Raw genomic sequence first — 18,115 nt, 5'->3', positions numbered from 1 at the left:
CTTCTTCTTCTTCTTCTTCTTCTTCTTCTTCTTCTTCTTCTTCTTCTCCTCCTCCTTCTCCTTCTCCTTCTCCCCCTTCTCTTCCTCCTCCTCCTTCTCCTCCTCCTCCTCCTTCTCCTCCTCCTTCTTCTTTTTTATATGACCAAGCTGAGAAATGCTTGTCAGAGAAAAATCACTCACTTCCTGAGGTCTTAGAGACAAACCACCCCTCCACAGTCACCCAGGAGAACTGCTCTCTCAAGTCCTGAACTCTGTCCCCACCCCATACATTATATGCTACATGCACAGAGTACTTTACAGTTTATAAAGAGCTTTTAAGTGTGTTCTCTAATTTGAGCCTCACAAAAGTGCCTGAGGCAGACCAGGCAGGTTATTGTCTTGATTTTAGAGATGGTGAAAGCAAAGGTCAGAGAAGCAAGGACACTTGCTCAGGATGGTGTCACTAGTGAGCATTTGTTCAACAAATATTCATTGTTTTATTTATACTTGTTTATGAATGATATTTGTTATTACAGCATGGGGCCAGATCTGCTGACTTGCTTCTCAGGACTCTTTCAGCTGCACCAGGCTCTTTCTCCTAAGGATATAAATAAAAATGGATTTTCCACTGGAAACAGGTCAAATGACTTAATACAGCCATAGACAATTCAGAGGGACCTGGTAAATCCTAAATGAGTCATGCTTCATTTGATTAACAAACAGCCGAAAGAAATAGAATTCTACAGTTGGAGGGAACTGATTATTGAGACCAGTGACTTTGAAACAGTTTTAAAGCACAAAACCCATTCTTAAAATCTTACCTTGCAGCTCAATGTGGAAGCCTATCAATACAACATCTTTATAGAGCTTGAGGCCTCACTTAATATCTTTGGAAACCCTCTTAATTTATATAGATGAGAAAGCAGGCCCAGGGAGAGGCCCCTTGGGGAATCAGTGCTGGCTAGGGCTGGAACCCCCAGCCAGTGGTATTCCCACTGAAGGTTCCCCATGAGGAATGACCTGATCATCTCAACTCACTTTTTGATCATGTCCCCCAGTGTTCCCCATATTACTAACATATCCAGTCCTTTCTAGTCTCCTTTTCCTCCAGCTGTACCTTCTTTTCAGAATGCATTTCCACTGTTTAACTTGCATTTTTTCCCCTCCAGACAAAGGTCAAAGGGCCCTCCCCTCCCCTTTGAAGTTTCCTCAAGGATCACAGCAAGAGAGATTCAGTCTTCCTTCTGACTCCCTCTAGAACCATTGGTGACAATCTTGGGATGTTCTGCTTTGTCTTAGAGCCATTTGGGACTTAATCCCACTTCTGAGGTATCATCCTTCTTGAGGACGAGGGCCTCTTTCCACAACCTAACAGTGTCTTCCAGCTCTAAAATACCACGAAGCTGTGATCTCAAAAGATATTACTCCAAAATAGAAACTTTAAAAACAAAATTTTTTTTTCAACGTTTATTTATTTTTGGGACAGAGAGAGACAGAACATGAACAGGGGAGGGGCAGAGAGACAGGGAGACACAGAATCGGAAACAGGCTCCAGGCTCTGAGCCATCAGCCCAGAGCCCGACGTGGGGCTCGAACTCCCGGACCGCGAGATCGTGACCTGGCTGAAGTTGGACGCTTAACTGACTGTGCCACCCAGGCGCCCCGAAACTTTTTTTTTTTAATAGAATTGATGGGCAGAATCAGTCTTATTTCTGAATACCCAAGTCCTGGCTGGTTAGATTCTGTTAAAGCTAAACAAGGTGCCTCACATCTTGGCTTCTTCCTCATTCTCGAGCCCTTATCACACAGCTTCACATGAACAAACACTATCTGACCAACCTTGATCAGGGCCTGAACACACTGGCTGCCTTCAGGGACACTGGCCAAGGAGTCTGACTGGCCGTGGCCCTGCCTTTTCCGGGCATGCCGTGTCCTCCCTCAGAGCTTCTGCCCCTTCAGCTATTACGCATGCCCCTCCTCTGTGAAGGGCTGAAGACAAGTTATATGTAGAGGCATTATAAACTGCAGGCTGCCTTGGTGGCTAGCTTGTTGAAATCAGTGAGAAAGAATTTAAACTCAGTTTCTAAGATTTTCAAAAATGGTGTAATACCCAATAACTGGTTTATGTGAACGTTTTTCTAGTGAGTCATTTGGCATTATATAGGCACAGACTCCCTCTCACTTGCAGGTGTAGGCCCCGGCTCTTGCATTTGCTGCTCTGGAAAGCGTATCACTGTACTCTCCTGAGTCCAGCTGAAAATATTCATTCATTTGCAAAAATGGTTTTTGAGCATCTACTGCGCCAGACTGTTACGGGTTGAATTGTTCCCCCTATGCTGACGTCTTAGCCCCTGTTATCTGGGAGTGTGAACTTATTTGAAAATAGAGTCTTTGCAAACATAGTCAAGTTAAGATGAGGTCACACTGGAGTCAGGCAAGCCCTACTCCAATATGACTGGTGTCCTTATAAGAAGAAAAGAAGAGACCCAGACCCAGACACAGAGAGAAGGGTACTTGCTGTGTGACGGTGGAGGTGGAACTTGGAGCGCTGGTGCCATAGCCAAGGAAGGCCCAGGGCCACTGGAAGCTGGCAGAGGCAAGGAGGGATCCTCTCCTAGAGGCTTTGGATGGGCATGACCCTGTAAGACCTTGATACTGGATTTTGGATGTCCAGCCTCCAGAACTGGGAGAATACATTTCTGGGGTTTCGTTTGTTTGGTTTTTTTCCCTTCTTCTCTTCCCCTCCCCTCCTCCTCCTCCTTCTTCTTCTTCTTTTGAGAGAAAAGTGGGGTGGGGAGAAGCTGACGGGGAAAGTGGGGGGGGGGGGAGAGAATCTTAAGCAGGCTGCACGCCCAGCAGAGAACCTGACACAGGGCTCAATCTCACAACCCTGGGATCATGACCTGAGCTTAAATCAAGAATTGGTTGCTTAACCGATTGAGCCACCCAGGCGCCCACAAATTTCTGTTGTTTTAAGCCACTTACTTTGTGGTACTTTGTTATGGCAGCCCTAGGAAACTGATGCATTGGCATACTGGGGATCTGGAGGAGAATAAGACAGATAGCCTGCTCTCATAGAACTTACGTTCTAATGAAGGAGGCATGACCATAAACATGGATGAATAAATATGAAAATGGCAGGTTCAGGTACTGAAGGGATTAAACAGGGTCACGAGATATTTCAGTTCTTTCTTTAAAAAAAATTTTTTTTAACGTTTATTCATTTTTGAGACAGAGCATGAGCGGGGAAGAGAGAGAGAGACACAGAATTTGAAGCAGGCTCCAGGCTCCAAGCGGTCAGCACAGAGCCTGATGCGGGGCTTGAACTCACGAACCGTGAGATCATGACCTGAGCTGAAGTCGGACGCTCAACCGACTGAGCCACCCAGGCACCCCATGAGATATTTCAGTTCTTTCTTGAAAGAAGAGAAGCCCATGGAGGGGGAGGTGGCTGGACCCAGATCATATAGGGACTTGGGATGGGAAAAGTGATTGACATGGAGCTGGGGTGGCTGTAGACAGACTTAACTGGGGTGTTTAAATGGATGGGTGGCTTGGAAAAGAATGGTGGTGATGGAGATAAGCAAAATGAGCAGATTCAACATATCTTGTGAATGGTAGAACCAAAGGATCTTGCTGGTGGATTGGCTATGGAGTTGTGAGAGAGAGAGGAATCGAGGATGAACCTAGGTTTTTGGTTTAAGCCAAAACATTTATTTTTGGGTGGATGGTGAGGTCATTTATTGAAATGGAGAAGATTAGGGAAGGCACGTGTCGGACGTGAGAGGGAGCGAATCCAGGGCTCTGTTGACTTTGAGATGCTTGTTAAACATCTTTGTGGAGATACAGGCATGTGTGTTCAGTGGCAAAAGGACCCCCAATCCATGGTCTTTCTCCTCGTCTGGTGAAAAGAGATCGTTCCAAATCCCAAGGTCTCTAGAGACACTGGAGAGGGTTTCTTCCTATTGGAAGCATTTTCTTTCTCCAGAGTTACAGCTGGGCATACGTACCCTGGAGGCTCTGAATAACCACATCTGCTAGGAAACTTGCTAAGTAGCACAGAAGTTTTCAAACTACTTCACAAAGTATATTGTACTTCAAAAGCTTCCTGCAGCGTCTTCAGAGCTGTGTCTAGCTTCATCAGCAGAGTTAGGTCTCTTGGGACTTCTAGGATAAACTGGATGGAGGGGTGGGGAGAAGCTGCAGGTGACCCTGGACAGAATTCCCGGGACTCCAGGCTCCAAGCTGCTTGGCTAATTAAGAAAGCAGAAGAAACCTTTTGCTTTGCACAGACCCACTTCCTGCACAAAGAGCTTGGGGGGGCGGGGGGCGGGGTGGCGGTTGGTGGGGAGAAAAGCCTAAAATGCCTGCACTCTGGGCAGGCCAAGCCTCACGGAAGGGTGCTGACTCAGAAATAGCAGCTGCTTGCCCTGGGAGCCGGCAGTTGTTGGCACAATCAAAGATCAATTAAAACACGCCATTCTGGTTTGCGCCCCCACACCAATCCCACACCTTGCTCTCTCTTTCAGCTTCCTCCAAAGACTTCTCTGCTGCCTAATTAACTTGGAGCCCAGTGGCCTGAGAAGGAGGCAGGCTGCACAGGAGGGAGGAGCACTGCGCCAGGAGCCTAAGACCCAGGGCTCGTCCTGGCTCCCCCAGGATTCTTCCTGGGGCTGTCAGTGAGTCACTGAACTCCCCGGGCCTGCGGGCCCCCAACTCTGAAACAGATAACTCTGGTCCACCTTGTGTCCTGTGCATCCAGGACTCATCCTGAGAGTGAAGAGGGAAAGCACGGCCAGACTCTGTAAAACCGTAAGCTCCTTTCCAAGTTTAATGGTTTCTCGGATATAGAGCATAAATAGTGGGACAATGCATATATTTTTACCCCATCTTAGAAGTAATCCTAGAAGAAAATAAGAAATCCTCCTTCTCCTGTTGCAAAGTAGTTTAGGGGGGCAGAAATTAGCAGTCCCGAAACTCCTAAGGTTTCTTGCAGCTGATATGACCTTTCCCTGGCCCCAGGGACCCACAGAGGGGGCCAGAGAGTGGCTGCAAGAGAGGGTTCCTGGATCTTCTAAGGGAGGGTTGCCAGATGGAGCAAATAAAAATATGCGACGTCCAGTTAAATTTGAATTTCAGATAAACAGCAAATAATTTCTGGTATAAGTATGTTCCAAATATTGCATGGGATATACTTAAATACTAAAATATTTTTCATTGCTTATCTGAAATTGAAATTTTACCAGGTGTTCTGTCTTTTACTGGGCAAGTCTACAGGATGCCTGGGCATCAAACAGAGGATTCATCAGGCCTAGGAAGCCACTTGGATCACGAACATGCCTCACTCATGCCTCCCGGAGAGAGCCTGCCTTCAGGGTCAGGGCTTCTTACCCTTAAGCAATTTGGATGAAGGAAATGGTCTGTCTTTACTAACTCAATCCATCTGTTTGAGGGCTCCCTGTGTGCAAAAGGACATTGTCTAAATATGCAAGGCTTGTAGATCTAGTCACCAGGAACTCAAAGCTCAGAGATGTTAAAGGGAGAATGGGAGACCAGGCTCAACGGAGAAACCAAGTAACAGGTTAGGAGGCTGTTAGCTGGGAAGGAGGACCAAGGAGAAGGCAAGGTAGGAGCCCCTCCCCATCCCCCAGGACAGCCACTTTCCCCACTGACTGGACATTGGGGCCCATGTTTGTCATATCTTTAGGCAACTCTTCCTTGCAAGGTCCACGCACTGGAGTCGGTAATGGGCTTTGGACACAAGCTCTTCTGTGAGGTGAGGGGAAGGAGAGAGAGAGAGCATTACCTCAGGCAAATGTCTCACCTGAGAACAGCAAATTTGAGATTCTCAGCTGTGGCTTGTCATTAGCAACACCAGAAGTGCACACAAAGGAAAAAACAAAGAAAACTGGCCATTGACCTTGCCATATCCCAGACTCAGAGGACACTTGTCTGGGCCCAGAATCTCCTTCCTTCCCTTTCTTCCTGCTCTTCCTTATTATTTCTTGACCAACCACCACACAGAGGTCCCTTAGCTGACTCACAGGAGAATCAGCCAGAGTCCCACAAATAGGATGCTTACAATCAGAGGTAAGAAACTTAAGAAGGGAAAAAAATTGAGGACTGAGAAATCATGCCCCACTGAGGAATCCAGGAAGGCTCCCTGGAGGAACTAGCATTTTGTTCCGAGTCCTGAAGTACACATGGGATTTAGCATGTAAAAATAGGGGAGAAAAAGGGCACACCTGGACAGAGGAAAGAGGGTGAGGCAAAGTACAGAAGGGGAGAAGCCCAGAGCACACGAAGAAAGTGATGGTCAGGATGATTTCAGACCATTCTGAGGTTGGTTTCAGGATTCAAACCAGGGACTCAAGGGAATGCGAAGTTTGCATCATCCTGGGATGCTCAGAGAAACATTCTGACCCACTTGTTTACCTGTTTCTCTTTCCCCTCTCTTGAACACATCTTTTTCTGTTGGAGGCTCATTTATAACTTCGGCAACCTCCTTCAGAGGGAGCAGGTGTTTCTCTGGGATAAAACACCTTGGGAAGCAGAATGTACAAGAGGGGAAAAAAAGCATGTCACAGCATAGCCAGGCAGAGAGAAGCCTGGGTCAAGACAAGGGCAGAGGGAGGAGGACGCCAATTGGTGTGAGGTGACAAGGCAGCAAAAGAGAGTAATTCCCTTCTCATCCCCGGCTTCTGAAAATACGGATTGACATTACCCTCCTTCAGCCCCACTATGCAAGATTCTATGATTAGAATGCCTTTCTTTGAGTCTTGACACCTCCTCCTTCGAGATGTCCCTTTTAAAATGCTCACATCCTTAGAAAGGACTGTGTACCTTAGCTTCCTCAGAATGCACAGCCTGGGGTAATTGCATAAGTATATCGGCTTTGTTAGGGGGTGCATCCCAAAGAGCAAAGTAAGGAAAAGGGGTGTGAGGATGAGGGAGAGCCAATAGAAAGGCATGTTCCAAGTGGCCCCAACTTGTTGCAAATTACAACTGCTCATTTTGTGAGACCATCTTCTGAGAGGTCACATGACAACCACATACAACATTCCTTCTCAGTCTGGAGGAGAAACTTTCTCCTCATGGAGACATTTGGCCCACGGGGCATGTATTCCTCCACTCCTCTCCTCCCTATTGTACATGCGTGAACATCAGGCATCGTATGTGTCAGGATCAACAGGGAAGCCCCGTGAGTAGTGGCAAATGGAATGGCGTTGAGCGGAGGCACTGAGGGGTCAGGCCCAGGTGAACGTTGTTGGGGCCCACACAGAACTGGTCACTGCAGTGAAGACTGGGGCTGAAACGCATGGCCTTCGGAGAGGCTGAAGCATTTCTGGGGATGCCTAAGAAGTATCTGGTTCAGGGACAGTCCTGCACCTTATTATTGAGCAGCTCCCACCTAGGTTTCCAGTTACCTTTTTAGCAGATTCCTGCTGGCAGGGGCAGACTGCTGAGAGCAGGAGCCAGACACAGACTGGACCTGGCTGCTGGGGGGAGGTGCTGGGGGCAGGATGGGCAGCAGGCAAGCTCTGACCCAGGTTGGGGTGTGGCTGGGATGCGAATTACCCTGAGAACCCAGTTTGGGCTGCTGGCCTATGACTGGGAGGCCCCCAGAGGGCCTCTGCAAACAAATACAACTTCTGAAACAAAGACAAAGCATTAAAGAGACTCCTGAGGCCCCGACATTATTAATGGCCTATTCTAGGGAGGGAAATCAATAGCTGTTTAGAAAGGCTTTGGGGGAAGAAACTAGTTCTGATGAAGAAAAAGGCAAAGCGAATACCTGCTTTCCATGGGGATGACAGGGTGCGTTAGGGATTTCCCCCAGATTGACAACATTTCTATAAACTTTTGACTGACACCTGCCAGGAAGGAGGGTCTGTGTGTGTGAGTAGCAATTAATGACTAGATTGATTTCTTAATCTGATTTTCCTTTACCTATTCAGAGATTCCAATTCCAAAAGAGAAAATACATAGTTTCTAAAATACATTAGGACCTTCTTTCCCAAAGCACGCAGGAAATGAAAAAGGCTTTTAAAGCTCTGGAGGACACATTTGAAATGCTGTGTGCTTTCCGTTTGGCAGTGAAAGTGAAAACAAGCCCAGATTCCATTTGAACGGTACGGTGTTTATCTAATACTTTTCCCTAGGAGCTCCAAGGGAAATAGGTGGTCAGCATTATTAGCGCAGTTTGGCAGCTAGAGAAGCAAAGCATGTGATGAGGGAACGGTTTGTGCAAGAGAAAAGTGACGGCATTAGGCATGCCTGTTCTCCACTTTCTGTCTTCTCCATTAGTTGCTGTTTCAGACTAGAAGTTATTGTAAAGACCCTTGATTAAGCACCTCATAAAGTGTGGGAAAGATCACGGGGCAGGGGGTGCGATGCATTTCTTCGTGGTCTGAAACTTTGTTCGCCTCCTGTGTGCCTCTATGCTGCTCTCTGGCTGACAGGCCGGTTCTCCACTAACCCGGTGAGGGCTCTCCTCGGCCTCCCCATGCCTTCATCCAGAATCAGGATGCTGGCATTCACCCCGGTGACCTAGTGTGGCTTGTATCATGACCTCATGATACTTGAGTTCAATTCCCCTGGTAAGGGCCTGCAATGTGCTATCCTGAGCAGGGCACCGAGTGGCCACATGAGGGCTGCACTTGGCAGAGGCAGAAAAGAGAACCATTTGGTGCTGACTCCAGTGACCGTGGCCTCTGAGGTATGGTAGGGCTGCGAGGGAAGCAGGCATTCGCTACCAGAGGCCTGGGCACAGGGAAAGGCAATACGGTGGACTGTTGTCCCAGCTTTGGTTCAAACCGCAGCCCTGTCATAGTTGTTGTCGTGTTGGTCTTGGGGAGTGAGTCATTTAACCTCCCTTGGGCTTCCTTATCTGTAAAATAAAGCTAGTGATCTCTACCTCAGAGTGAGAGGGTTACATTGTATAGTAATATTCCCACATATTCCCACCACGGGGGAGACATTCAATAATTCTGGTCATTGTTATGCCTGGTTTAGTTCTGAGCGTTTCCAGGTGATCCTGTTTCCTTAGACTGGAAGCTGTGCTTCCCTGGTTCCCTTTGTCACTCCTGTTTAGGCTTGTATCTCTTAGGGAGGTCCGCAGGTGGAAAATTACAGGCATTCTGGAGCACGCCTCACATCACACGCACTGTTCCCACAGGAAAATCAGGAAGCTTCCAGACTGCAGGGCCCAGGCCCCCCATCTGCAGGGTGGGGTGGGGTGGTGTTTGAACACACTTGTTTTTCTCTGCAGGTTTCTTTGGAAATCTGAAAGGGCAGAGCCTGTTGCTAATGAGACAGTGTTTTCCATCTCTGTCTACTCCATCAGATGTGGTCTGTTAGGTTGGGGTGGGGGAAGGGGATCAGATCTCCAGGGACTCAGGATCTGCTCCCAGATTTCCTAAGTGGCCAGGAGCAATTCCTTAAGGGTAAAACAACAACAACAACAAAAAAATGGTCAGGGGGAAAAAACCCAACATGGTTCAACGACACCCTCCCTCCTTCTGCCATTCCTCCCCTCTGCTCCAGCAGCTGCTGTTCAGATGCCAGTACGACTGACCTTGACGCTGACAGACAAGCCCCACCTCCTCTCCCACAACCCCTTTCCATGGGACTGCCTTCATTACGCTATCTGTGCCCTTGCACGGGCCACACACAGCCCTGTGAGTGGGCACAACACATATCACAGACGTGTGCAATTTGTGCAGGAGGAGGTTGTGAGTATCTTGGTCTTGCGCTGGTGTTGTGGAGGTTATCTATGGGCTTTTTTATTTTGGCAGAGGTTACATGAGGCTGAACCATGTCCTGTCCCCCCGCCCCCCTCACATTCATATGTTGAAGTCCTAACTCCAGTACCTCAGAATGTGACTGTATTTGGAAGTAAGACCTTGAAAGAGGTCATTAAGGGAAAATGAGGTCATATGAATGCGCCCTAATCCCATATGACTGGTGTCCGCATAAGAAGAGGAAATTTAGACACAACGGGTACAGAAGAAAGACACAGGGAGAGGGTGGCTATCCACAAGCCAAGGAAATAGGACTCAGTAGTAACCAGCCGTGGCGACACCTCAATTGTAGACTTGTAGCCTCCAGAACTGTGAGAAGATTAATTTCTGTTTTTTAAGCCACCCAGTCCATGGTTCTTGGTTAGGCTTGCCATTCATGTGCACAGTTATTTTTGCGGTCTGTTGTTTTCAATTTTTTTTTTTCAATGTTCATTTAATTTTCAGAGACAGAGAATGCGTGGGGGAGGGGCAGAGAGAGAGGGAGACACAGAATCCAAAGCAGGCTCCAGGCTCGGGGCTGTCAGCACAGAGCCAGACACGAGACTCGAACCCACGAACCATGAGATCGTGACCTGAGCCGAAATCAGTCGCTGAACTAACTGAGCCACCCAGGCGTCCCTGGTCCGTTGTTTTTAATAGGCAATCTCTCTTTTCCTTGAGTTTGAGGGATATGTTTAAAGGGAGCCTGTTTTATTGATGAGTAAGGTGTATTAGAAACCACCTCATGAAGCTCTTGGCAGATTCAGAGAAGGACAGAATGCAAGCCTGTGCTTGCCAGTGTTGGTCCAGTCATGCTGCAGACCCTAGGCTATAGAGATAATCAGAGAAGATGGATCTCTTTGTACTGGCACGAAAGGTTGTGAGTTTATGAGATTTGTCCTGCCAGGAAGAATGAACAATTATGAGAGCAAGTTCTTCATCTTAAAAATTGATTTATAAGCATCATTAGAGAACTCGATATTTGTTTCACTTAAAACGCTTTTTTAAAAATTTATTTAACAAGAAATATGTTTCTGCCAGTTGTAATTCTAGTTAACCTAATACAGTGTGTTCTGGGATTCAGTTTTTCCTTCAATTGTTGATAATTTGATAAACCTTTATTACATCTGTAGTTTTTTCTGGGGCCAGAAGATTCCAGAATTTTTTATAATAATAACTTTCTTTTGAACAGCACTTTCAAAGAAGTCTTATAATACTGTGAGGCAGTACATGTATCATTGCTAATAACTAGGATTTGTGTAGTATTTTATCTTTTACAAAGCACATTCATATACACCATCTTGTTTAATTGCCATGGATAAACCAAGTGCTCGGCTGACAGTGCTGGTTGACTGTTCCGGGTGTGAAGCCGAAGGGAATTTACATGCCCTAAATGTCAGGTTTAGAGCCATTCCTTCGCCAAACAGGAGTCCATTGCTTCTCAGAGTGAATGGGAATGTAGACTCCTCACCCATGAGAATTGGATGGGAGGGTGCCTAATTCAAACCACCCTGCACCTAAGCCGGTTTCCTGCTACTCCCCAGCTGCAATAATTTCTTAGGTCTGATTTTTCCTTGGGTAGGTTTCAGAGGTTCTAACCACCCATCCTGCATCCTTCAGCCTCCCTCTCCCCCAGGCCTGGTCTGCAAACCTGGAGTGGCCTTCAAAATGCCAACCCATTAAGTGTCAAATTCCAACCTGGGGTCATTGAGGAGCGAGGGACAGGAAAAACTTGGCTGGGTCGGGCCTGTTACTGAAGTTTACCATTCTGTTGATATCTCAGAAGTGGGATAAGTATCGATAATAACTATCGATAGGATGTGCTTTAGAAAATTTTCGGTCCCCAATTTTTCAGGATGGTGGAATATAACAGTTACTCATGTCAGCTGCTAAATATTCTTTATCCATATAAATCTTTCCCGTCACTGTTTTTTCTATAGTCTTTAGGTTCTCTAAAGGTGTTAGTTGGATAGTGATAATGGAACATGCTCTAAAATCCAGAAAGCTGCCACTCCCAGGACCTGGCCCCCAACCCAGGTCTGACATCCCAAGTCCCTCCCTCTCCTCATCCGCGCTCCAGACTCTCAACAGCTTCTTTGTTTGGCGGAAGGCTTTCTTAAAACTGCAGGTTGAGCTGCTAGTTCCTGACACAGACAAACAGCAGGCTGTGCACAATTCTTCCCGGGCAATTCACTCACAGTGAAGAGTGATCTTTTTTGAGGCTCGAGAATATCAATATGCGGCTGCTTTGCTAAAATGCTTTCTGTCTCTCACAGTCAGAGAAATCTGCTTGCCTTGAGCTAGCCTCCAGTTTCTTGTTAAGAGCTAATTTTAGAGCTAATTTAGGTTCCATTAGTATATGGTTCTGTTGCAAATCTGACATTAACATCGGCGGCTCGATGAGTAACAAAGGGAGGGAAAGCCTTTTACCCTAACTGCAGCAAGGCAGGCACATATGGTGCCATTTTTCAAGGAACAGATTTTTGTCTTTCATGCCATTTCAGAGCTGTTTCCCTCTGAAATTACCAGCTCTAATTTAATGCAGAACATGTCTGGATGTCACTGCGGAGATCTAGTTAAACAGAGAGGGCTGGCAGGTCCCACAAATTTGCAAAAGCGGTGTTCATTTGTGCAGTATAATGCTTCGCAAGCCCATGCTCACGGACTGGGGATTGGTCACCAGCAAGCGTGGGGCTCCGCTCGTAGCAGGAGAGCCGGTTAGTGATTCTGTTTCTAAGACTGGGGCTCTGTTTTCACAGACCTTAGTGAGGGGAGGTTAGGGCATTTCCCATTTCACCCTCAGGGCCAGCTGATGCTCTTCTGTGCCCACGTGCTTGGGCCCACATGGCTGTAACTTAGATCCTTGAGTCCATCTGTGGTCGTGGTGGGGGAGACATGAGACATGCTTGCTAATTTGAACTCTGCTGGTAGCCAGCTGGATGTGTTTCCTGAGCCTCACTTGTAAAAGGTGGGAATCTGAGATTCTCTGATAGCTAAGCTCAATGCCCTGTAATAGTAATTTGCATTTATCTTACTTAACACATTTTTCTGAGAACTTTCATGTTTGTTATGTCCTGTGATCATCACAACATCCTGTGAGGCAGGCATTCCTATCTTATAATTGGGGAATTCTGACTCAGAGAGGCAAGGAAACTTGCCCAAGATCACACAGCTGCTAAGAGGGAGAGTTGAAACTTGAACCCAGTTGGCTTCACTCCCAGTTCAAAGCTCTCCGAAGTCAACAGACTAAAAATCAGAAAGTAAGTTTGAACACCATATCTTATCATCAGGGGCCACCTTAACAGATACCAATGCCCAACACACCTGCAGTATTCAGACTTAAGATGACACAATGACTTGGGAAATTATATTCTTGCGTTGGGACATGCAGACTCATGAATGAGCACCCCCGAAGGGGCTGAAGTATCAGAGGAAAAGCATTGGAGCTGGTTCTAGTCTTAGCTCTGTCTCAAGTTGCTGTGTGACCTTAAAGAAGTCAATTGGCCTCTCTGAGCCTTAGCTCCTGAATGAGACAGGTGGATAAGCTGCTTCTACTCCTTTGGATAGGTCTGTGGTTCTGTGACAACAGGTTCAATGCCAAAACCGAAGAACACAGCAGCAGGTATAAGACTTTTGGTCAGGACACCGCCTCTATGTCCAAGACATTCAGATTGAAAAAACTGCTCTAGGCAGTTAAGAAGTGAAGCTGATATAAAGAGTGACCAGAGCAGATTGCTTCCGTGAGTGACGAAGCAAATGCTAAAAACAGTGGTTGCACTCAAATCCTCCACGAGAGACAAGTTAACAGGGAGAGGCAGGCACAGTATAGGGCAATAGGGAGTGATGGGGACTATACTCAATTGGCAAGCACTGCCTGACTATACAGGACAGTGACCACGCTGTTCCAGGCAAATGTTGCCAGGCAGGAACGTAGATGTAGTGCAAACAGTATTCCAACCTTTCAAGAGAACTGGAGATCTGAATATTCATGTGAGATACCCTAATTTTTAAACATTGGAAACAAATCCAAAGACTTAAAAACCTTTTCATGCCAAACAAAATGTGTCTGCTAGCCATATGCTGCCCAAGAGCTCCAGCTTGCTAATTCTGTGCTAACATCTTCTGAGTTAGTTTGTGTCTATCTTTGCCTTAAACAATTCCAGAGGCCCTGTTTCCTGGCCTTCCTTGGGAGCATGCTGCAGAAGTGACCTGCTGGTGCCATTTCAAGTCAACAATACATTGCATCACACAGATCTCATTTTCCTGGCCACAGCCTTTGAGGCCGGACCCCTGACCGGGGCCAGCATGCACGACTGGTTCCCACTTTGCTGGCCTGAAAATCACCTTCTCCAGAGAGATAAACAACAGTGAAAAGAGGAAAAGAGTGATTTGGCCTTGCTAGTGGAATAAAACGGATGAAGTTAGTTTTTTCTTGCCGTCCTTTCTCCTCTATTGGATCACATAACCACTTTTATTGTTAATTTAGGTACAAATTAATTGCTGTACAAATGAACGAAACACAGATGAATGACCTCACCATTACTTGAAGTTTAACTGGCAATTACTCGGCTTTGTAATCTAATATAGCACGTATTAGTGCGGCTGTGGGGTGTCCTCTGGCCCAATGCACTGCTAATGGGAAGAGTGGATGTCCCTGGAGATTCCCTGAGACCCTAAGCAAACCTGCCAGGAAGGTGTTGCGGACCCCAGAGCCTCCATGATTGCCTATCTCCTCTCTCCAAGTGCAGTTGAATAAAGATTAGTAGAGGATTCGACAGTATTTTCATGTACTGTTTTTCCCTCCGAAGGATTTCTTATTATACTTTGTTATCTGTACTTACTTTTTCCTTTTCTTAGCCGCATGTAAAAAGTCATAGAGGGTCCTTTAGAGAGGCTCTTGTCCAGGCCACACCCACAGACCCCCAGCCTGGGTGTGAGAGCCCTCCTACGTGCTCGCGCTCGCACAATCCCGATCCTGGCCCCATGAGGTTCTGATCACACTGGGCTGGAACTCTCCAGTTATTTGGCCAAGCCTCCCCTGAAAGGACAGTAAGCATCTTAGAAGTAGGAACAGCATCTACCCCCTCTTAAAACCCGGGGCTCAGGGCACCTGGTACTGGTATCTCATAGTGATGTTCAGAAATGAAACAAAGTAACTGCTGGGCCCCCCACTTTATCTGTCTGGGCACCTCCTCGGTGTATCCTCTTTACGGGTAAACCACACAAGTAATTTCCTCCATTGTATCAGAGGCTTTTGTGATTTCCTGCCTAATTTTGTCATCTTCCATGTAATAGTGGAAGTGAAAATATCCTTCTAGAAATACTGCCTTGGTTTCCATTTGCCAAATCAATCTCATCCCCCCCAATAAGTAAAATGTATCTACTCTTTGATCAAATGAAAAGATATCGTGTGAATAATGGGATTGTACTGTACACATTTTTTTTCAACACAGGAAGAAAGTCCCTTAGTGGACAGCAGTCAATACCAGACTCTAAATTAAACCTAATAAATATTTTTTCCTTGCCCTTGAGATTGTTGCACTGGAAGCCGTTTTCAAGTTTTTATGTTGAAGATGTTAGATTCTCATTGTAAAGAATTTAAGGTAAAGTGTTCCATTACTAGTTTTCTCTAAACACTACAGCCATTTGAGAGCTTGTTTAGAATTCAGAGAATTTCTGAGTCATTTGCAGGAAATTTTCTTAGTCTGCATACTTTACATTCCAATAAAAGAGCCCTTACTTTTAATCAAGAGTGGTTTAAAGCATCAATTGTAAGCCAATCATAATGACTTTCTTGTAGTTGTTCTTGGTTTCCTTACGGAGGTTAGCTGCATGAGTGTTCAGTGGACTTTTTTGGTTTTGAAATCTTGTACTCTACACAGAGCCTAGTGCAGTGCCTTACATTTGATCAGTGTTTGTTGGATGACTGAGTGGCTGAATAAATAGATGAATGTCTTTCATTTATTCTGGAGAGTTCTTCCTTTGATGATGCTGACAGAATTCGTAGATTTAGGCTAATAGAATATGAAAGATGAAATAATGCAGAAATATCTGATTTGGTTTAGCTTTATTTATTTTGTTATTTTTTTTTTTAATTTTCAGATTTAGAAAGTGAGGTTCAGAGAATTCCAAGATCACCTGGAGCCTAAAGGGGGAATTTCAGAAAATTGTACCAAATATGAATCTTAAGGTAAATGTGAGTTTCCATGGCAGCTTAACATGGGCTTTTCTATTACTTTCTGTGGGTTTTGTGTGTGTGTGTTTTGTTTCTGTTTGTTTTTGTTTTTTACATTTGTGCAATTCTCATAAACTAACTGGGATCAGATGTATATGAAATGATTAGTTCATCAAAGCTCTTAAATACTTCTTGGGTGCCTGGGTGGCTCAGTAGGCTAAGTGTCTGACTTCGGCTCAGGTCATGATCTCAGAGTTTGTGGGTTTGGGCCTTGTGTCAGGCTCTGTGCTGACAGCTCAGAGCCTGGAGCCTGCTTCGGATTCTGTGTCTCCCCCTCTCTCTGCCCCTCCTCTGCTCACACTCTGTCTCTGTCTCTCTCTCAAAAATAAATGAACATTAAAAAAAATTAAAAAAAATTTTTTAACATTTATTTATTTTTGAGACAGAGAGAGAGCATGAACGAGGAGGGTCAGAGAAAGAGGGAGACACAGAATCTGAAACAGGTTCCAGGCTCCGAGCTGTCAGCACAGAGCCCAACGCGGGGCTCGAACCCACGGACCGCGAGATCATGACCCGAGCCGAAGTCAGACGCTTAACCGACTGAGGCACCCAGGCGCCCCAAATCATTTATATTTTATTTGTTGCTACATCATAGTAATAGTTTTGCCAAATACTTGTACGAGGGTAGAGCAAACTACGTTAGTTATTGAACCTCTAGGCACTCAGGGATTAGCTGGCTCCTCAAAATAATTACCTCTGCTCTCAGATCAGGGAATTCCCACATTAAACTGCACAATGTAAACATATTGAATGGATCAGAGCCAAGTAATGCATCATCTTAAGTAGACTCTGGCCTCAGGTTGAAGTCAGACTTTACTGATGACGTTAACACATCCAGAGAAACAAGGCGTTGGTCACAAGAAGACATGGTTGCCAGTGGAAGCAGTAGCCACACCCGCTGGAAGGGTGCTACCGGAGCTCTTTAAAGCACCCTTCCAGTCCTGCCCAGGGAAAATATGTACTGACCTAGAGCCTCAGTCTCAAGTCCCGGTGGAACGACTTCTGTTTCACTCCAAGCCCAGCTGAGTATCCTTAGTGCCAGCAGAGAGCAGCCAGACGTACCAGTTGTTAGATTTTATTGCAGATGAATGTCCTAGCTTTAGATCATATAACCATCTTAAGAGCTTGGGTGAGGTGAGACCAGCCCCAAGCAATGGCTGATAGCCTCTGAGCCTGGCCCGGAAGCCTGTGAGTAGTCTTGGGAAAGTTACCCTGCTGGCTCTCACATCTTTCTGTATCGTCACGAGCCATGCTTCCTCAACCTCAGCACGACTGACGTTTGGGGTCCAATAATTCTTTGTTGTGGAGGGCTGTTCTGTGCATTGTAGGATGTTGACCAACATTCCTGGTAACCACCTACTAGATGCCAGTGGCATCCCACCCCCTCTCCCATCCCTCAGCTGGGACAACCAAAGTTGTCTCCAGACATTGTCAAATACTCCTAGGGGGCGCTCCCCTAACCCCCAAACTGAGGACCCCTAGTGCAAACCATTCAAATGAAAGGTCTATAAGATGCAACCACATGAGGTTCTTCTTCAAAGAGGAACTCATTCCTGAATGTGCGATACGTTCAATTTATATACAGTGTTGCCTTTATCCAAAGGATGTTAGAATTCTTGAAAAATCAATTTCAAGGAGCTTGTGGTTAATTTAGAAATATAGTCATGCTCTACTTCCCTATAATGTAAAAGGAAATAGGGATTCTGGCAGTTGAGTGAACTGAAACTTTCTTTTGATGACTTGGCGATTCAAGGGTCATCCTTCTGAACATCAGTTGTTCCTACTGTAAAAGTGTAAATAGGGATGGATTGTGCTGGTCAGGGGAGTCCCTGGAAGCTGGTCTGTTGTTTTAAAAAATAAATCCTCGGGGCGCCCGGGTGGCTCAGTTAGTTAAGCATCCAACTTTGGCTCAGGTCATGATCTCACCATCTGTGAGTTTGGGCCCTACGTTGGGCTCTGTGCTGACAGCTCAGAGCCTGGAGCCTGCTTCGGATTGTGTGTCTCCCCCTCTCTCTCTGTTCCGCCCCCACTCATACTCTGTCTCTCTCTGTCTTTCAAAAATAAATAAACATGAAAGAAAGAAAGAAAGAAAGAAAGAAAGAAAGAAAGAAAGAAAGAA

General features: G+C 46.0%; 1 long non-coding RNA gene across 3 annotated transcripts in view; it reads left to right on the top strand.

Annotated features, from left to right (window-relative positions):
• Positions 1–18,115, top strand: part of LOC121036409 (uncharacterized) — a 123,158-nt gene that overhangs the window by 15,003 nt on the left and 90,040 nt on the right. For 2 of the 3 annotated variants that reach the window (XR_005793336.1, XR_005793334.1), the window contains exon 2: positions 15,864–15,951. This is a non-coding gene — a long non-coding RNA (uncharacterized LOC121036409). Of the gene's footprint in view, positions 1–4,686; positions 4,792–15,863; positions 15,952–18,115 lie in introns of those variants that run through there. The other variant, XR_005793335.1, reaches the window with a different exon arrangement.

The sequence above is a fragment of the Herpailurus yagouaroundi genome, unplaced genomic scaffold (assembly GCF_014898765.1).
Source record: "Herpailurus yagouaroundi ecotype Mexico unplaced genomic scaffold, PumYag 162, whole genome shotgun sequence".
NCBI classification, from domain to species: Eukaryota; Metazoa; Chordata; class Mammalia; order Carnivora; family Felidae; genus Herpailurus; species Herpailurus yagouaroundi.
Note: the sequence above shows the minus strand (reverse complement) of the source record. Positions and strands in the feature narration are given on the sequence as shown.